The sequence below is a fragment of the Silene latifolia genome, chromosome X, assembly GCF_048544455.1.
Source record: "Silene latifolia isolate original U9 population chromosome X, ASM4854445v1, whole genome shotgun sequence".
NCBI lineage: Eukaryota > Viridiplantae > Streptophyta > Magnoliopsida > Caryophyllales > Caryophyllaceae > Silene > Silene latifolia.
In genome coordinates this window covers 254871687-254877503 of record NC_133537.1, presented here as the reverse complement: position 1 = coordinate 254877503, position 5817 = coordinate 254871687, and positions in this window count along the sequence as shown.

Below are 5817 nucleotides of genomic sequence, written 5' to 3'. Positions count from 1 at the left end.
GGTTGTTGTGTGATTATGGTAGTAATATTATGTACGTATGTAAAGGAGGAGGGTTCGTTGAGGAGAGATTTCGATTTAGCTGCTTGATCGTCTGATTCCGTGTTTGATTTCTAGGTAGGGTTTTCCCTACTCAGTATTAATTACATAACTGTAGTTGGTGATTACTGTTGTTGTATATCGTATTGGCATTGGATTCTGTTTTGGTGGTTGATGATAGTGTAGTATAATTGTTGTTGTGTAACTTTCTGTGATATTCGGGGCGCATCCCTGGCTGAGTGAAGTCACTTGCGGGAGTGGCTTCACGCCCTTGGTTCGCCCTCAGTGGAACCCGCCAGAGGAGGGGATGTCACATTAAGGAAAGTTGGGTTTATCGCTTAGTGGTGATGAGCGGGGATTTGGTCGGTACGGCTGCGGTCCCCCACTGGCGGTGTGGAGTACTTGTTGCGATGGGTACTCTGGCAGTACTACACACTTTAGTGTGTAGTCAGTTGTGTGGAGATTGATTATGGAGTTTGGAGGATTGATGTGTTGTTGAGCTGTTTGTGTACTTCTTTCGTTGTGAATTGGTTGTGTGTAATTTGTACTGACCCCGTTTTAATTATATTGTTTTAACAACTGTGGTGATCCATTCAGGGATGGTGAGTAGTTGGTGAGCAGGTACGATATGATGCTTATGGGATAGCTGGGATGAGTCATGACATGGCAGTTAGAAGTATTCCGCTGTGTCAGACGATGTTTTAGAGTTTTAATCGTTTTGTCAGTAAACCGTTTTGAGAACTTTGTATTTCAGTTTAACAGTTTTGGAGTTGACATGTAATCACTTTAAACCGTATTTACTTTTCAATATGTTTCATTATTGTCTTATGATTATCATTGTCTCGGGTAACCGAGATGGTGACGTTTCCATACCTTAAGTGGGTGAGACAGTGTTGCTTAAGATTCTTTGGTCTAACCATGAGGTTGAGGAGGCTACATGGGAGGCGGAAGAGGCTATGAGGGAGCGGTACCCGTCTCTTTTTTATCAGGTATGTATGGTTACGGGGACGTAACCTTGTTTATTTTAGGGGGATAAGAGATGGTCGCATAGAGTTTTTACATGTTTTATGTTGGTTTTGATGTAGTTAGTAGTTGTTTTGAGTCGGGTTGCGTTTTTGTTTTGGGAGGTATGATGGGAAGTTTGGTGTTAAGTTTTGTTTATGTTCTTGTGTCGGGGAGGTGTTAGTATGTTTATTTTTGTTTGTGGTTTGAACTTCGGGGACGAAGTTCTTTTTAAGGAGAGAAGACTGTAATACTACGGTTTTATGTGTCTTAGGGTACTGTATCGAGTGGGGCTTACTGTGTCTAGTAAGTATGTTTTTACGCAAAACAGTAGACTGCCTGTAGGGTACTCGATCAATTAAGCTTGACACTCGATCGAGTAAGGGTCACTCGATCGAGTAAGTGACTTACTCGATCGAGTAAGTCGGCTAACGGGTGATTTGCGACGGGTTTGTTAATAATGCGGATTAATATATAATGTTTCGTCATCTTTTTCCTAAAACACTTTTGCAAACCTAAAATCACAAAAAGGAGAAGATCTAAGTTACGTTGCTTCGTCTCATCGCATTATTAGCAAATCCCGAAGCTAGGAGTGTCGGTTTCCGTCGTTCTTTACATATTCATGATCCTTGCGTCGAGGGTAAGTCTTACATATAATTTTTATATCGTTTGGTTAATGTTGGTTCAACCCTAATTGGGTGTTTTGGGGGTTTTGGTGGTTGTGTGATTATGGTAGTAATATTATGTATGTATATAAAGGAGGAGGGTTCGTTGAGGAGAGATTCCGATTTAGCTGCTTGATCGTCTGATTCCATGTTTGCTTTCCAGGTAGGGTTTTCTCTACTCAGTATAAATTACATAAGTGTAGTTGGTGATTACTGTTGTTGTTGTATATCGTATTGGCATTAGATTCTGTTTTGGTGGTTGATGATAGTGTAGTATAATTGTTGTTGTGTAACTGTCTGTGATATTCGGGGCGCATCCCTAGCTGAGTGAAGTCACTTGCGGGAGTGGCTTCCCACCCTTGGTTCGCCCTCTGTGGAACCCGCCACAGGAGGGGATGTGCACATTAAGGAAAGTTGGGTTTATCGCTCAGTGGTGCTGAGCGGGGATTTGGTCGGTACGGCTGCGGTCCCCCACTGGCGGTGTGGAGTACTTGTTGCGATGAGTACTCTGGCAGGACTACACACTTTAGTGTGTAGACAGTTGTGTGGAGATTGATTATGGAGTTTGGAGGATTGAGGTGTTGTTGAGCTGTTTGTGTACTTCTTTCGTTGTGAATTGGTTGTGTCTAATTAGTACTGACCCCGTTTTAATTATATTATTTTAAAAACTGTGATGATCCATTCGGGGATGGTGAGCAGTTCTTGAGCAGGTACGATATGATGCGTATGGGATAGCTGGAATGAGTCATGACGTGGCAGTTAGAAGTCTTCCGCTGTGTCAGACGATGTTTTAGAGTTTTAATCGTTTTGTCAGTAGACCGTTTTGAGAACTTTGTATTTCAGTTTAACAGTTTTGGAGTTGACATGTAATCACTTTAAACCGTATTTACTTTTCAATATGTTTCATTATTGTCTTATGATTATCATTGTCTCGGGTAACCGAGATGGTGACGTTTCCATACCTTAAGTGGGTGAGACAGTGTTGCTTAAGATTCTTTGGTCTAACCATGAGGTTGAGGAGGCTACATGGGAGGCGGAAGAGGCTATGAGGGAGCGGTACCCGTCTCTTTTTTATCAGGTATGTATGGTTACGGGGACGTAACCTTGTTTATTTTAGGGGGATAAGAGATGGTCGCATAGAGTTTTTACATGTTTTATGTTGGTTTTGATGTAGTTAGTAGTTGTTTTGAGTCGGGTTGCGTTTTTGTTTTGGGAGGTATGATGGGAAGTTTGGTGTTAAGTTTTGTTTATGTTCTTGTGTCGGGGAGGTGTTAGTATGTTTATTTTTCTTTGTGGTTTGAACTTCGGGGACGAAGTTCTTTTTAAGGAGAGAAGATTGTAATACTACCGTTTTATGTGTCTTAGGGTACTGTATCGAGTGGGGCTTACTGTGTCTAGTAAGTATGTTTTTACGCAAAACAGTAGACTGCCTGTAGGGTACTCGATCAATTAAGCTTGACACTCGATCGAGTAAGGGTCACTCGATCGAGTAAGGGTCACTCGATCGAGTAAGTGACTTACTCGATCGAGTAAGTCGGCTAACGGGTGATTTGCGACGGGTTTGTTAATAATGCGGATTAATATATAATGTTTCGTCATCTTTTTCCTAAAACACTTTTGCAAACCTAAAATCACAAAAAGGAGAAGATCTAAGTTACGTTGCTTCGTCTCATCGCATTATTAGCAAATACCGAATCTAGGAGTGTCGGTTTCCGTCGTTCTTTACATATTCATGATCCTTGCGTCGAGGGTAAGTCTTACATATAATTTTTATATCGTTTGGTTAATGTTGGTTCAACCCTAATTGGGTGTTTTGGGGGTTTTGGTGGTTGTGTGATTATGGTAGTAATATTATGTATGTATATAAAGGAGGAGGGTTCGTTGAGGAGAGATTCCGATTTAGCTGCTTGATCGTCTGATTCCATGTTTGCTTTCCAGGTAGGGTTTTCTCTACTCAGTATAAATTACATAAGTGTAGTTGGTGATTACTGTTGTTGTTGTATATCGTATTGGCATTAGATTCTGGTTTGGTGGTTGATGATAGTGTAGTATAATTGTTGTTGTGTAACTGTCTGTGATATTCTGGGCGCATCCCTAGCTGAGTGAAGTCACTTGCGGGAGTGGCTTCCCGCCCTTCGTTCGCCCTCTGTGGAACCCGCCACAGGAGGGGATGTGCACATTAAGGAAAGTTGGGTTTATCGCTCAGTGGTGCTGAGCGGGGATTTGGTCGGTACGGCTGCGGTCCCCCACTGGCGGTGTGGAGTACTTGTTGCGATGAGTACTCTGGCAGGACTACACACTTTAGTGTGTAGACAGTTGTGTGGAGATTGATTATGGAGTTTGGAGGATTGAGGTGTTGTTGAGCTGTTTGTGTACTTCTTTCGTTGTGAATTGGTTGTGTGTAATTAGTACTGACCCCGTTTTAATTATATTGTTTTAAAAACTGTGGTGATCCATTCGGGGATGGTGAGCAGTTCTTGAGCAGGTACGATATGATGCGTATGGGATAGCTGGAATGAGTCATGACGTGGCAGTTAGAAGTCTTCCGCTGTGTCAGACGATGTTTTAGAGTTTTAATCGTTTTGTCAGTAGACCGTTTTGAGAACTTTGTATTTCAGTTTAACAGTTCTGGAGTTGACATGTAATCACTTTAAACCGTATTTACATTTAAATATGTTTCGTTATTGTCTTATGATTATCATTGTCTCGGGTAACCGAGATGGTGACGTTTCCATACCTTAAGTGGGTGAGACAGTGTTGCTTAAGGTTCTTTGGTCTAACCATGAGCTTGAGGAGGCTACATGGGAGGCGGAAGAGGCTATGAGGGAGCGGTACCCGTCTCTTTTTGATCAAGTATGTATGGTTACGGGGACGTAACCTTGTTTATTTTAGGGGGATAGGAGATAGTCGCATAGAGTTTTTACAGGTTTTATGTTGGTTTTGATATAGTTAGTAGTTGGTTTGAGTCGGGTTGTATTTTTGTTTTGGGAGGTATGATGGGAATTTGGTGTTAAGTTTTGTTTATGTTGTTGTGTCAGGGAGGTGTTAGTATGTTTATTTTTTTTTGTGTGGTTTGAACTTCGGGGACGAAGTTCTTTTTAAGGAGAGAAGACTGTAATACTACGGTTTTATATGTCTTAGGGTACTCTATCGAGTGGGGCTTACTTTGTCGAGTAAGTATGTTTTTACGCAAAACAGTAGACTGCCTGTAGGGTACTCGATCGATTAAGCTTGACACTCGATCAGGTAAGGGTCACGCGATCGAGTAAGTGACTTACTCGATCGAGTAAGTCGGCTAACGGTTGATTTGCGACGGGTTTGTTAATAATGCGGATTAATATATAATGTTTCGTCATCTTTTTCCTAAAACACTTTTGCAAACCAAAAATCACAAAAAGGAGAAGATCTAAGTTACGTTGCTTCGTCTCATCGCATTATTAGCAAATCCCGGAGCTAGGAGTGTCGGTTTCCGTCGTTCTTTACATATTCATGATCCTTGCGTCGAGGGTAAGTCTTACATATAATTTTTATATCGTTTGGTTAATGTTGGTTAAACCCTAATTGGGTGTTTTGGGGGTTTTGGTTGTTGTGTGATTATGGTAGTAATATTATGTATGTATGTAAAGGAGGAGGGTTCGTTGAGGAGAGATTCCGATTTAGCTGCTTGATCGTCTGATTCCGTGTTTGCTTTCCAGGTAGGGTTTTCCCTACTCAGTATTAATTACATAAGTGTAGTTGGTGATTACTGTTGTTGTTGTATATCGGATTGGCATTAGATTCTGTTTTGGTGGTTGATGATAGTGTAGTATAATTGTTGTTGTGTAACTGTCTGTGATATTCGGGGCGCATCCCTAGCTGAGTGAAGTCACTTGGGGGAGTGGCTTCACGCCCTTGGTTCGCCCTCTGTGGAACCCGCCACAGAAGGAGATGTGCACATTAAGGAAAGTTGGGTTTATCGCTCAGTGGTGCTGAGCGGGGATTTGGTCGGTACGGCTGCGGTCCCCCTCTGGCGGTGTGGAGTACTTGTTGCGATGGGTACTCTGGCAGGACTACACACTTTAGTGTGTAGTCAGTTGTGTGGAGATTGATTATGGAGTTTGGAGGATTGAGGTGT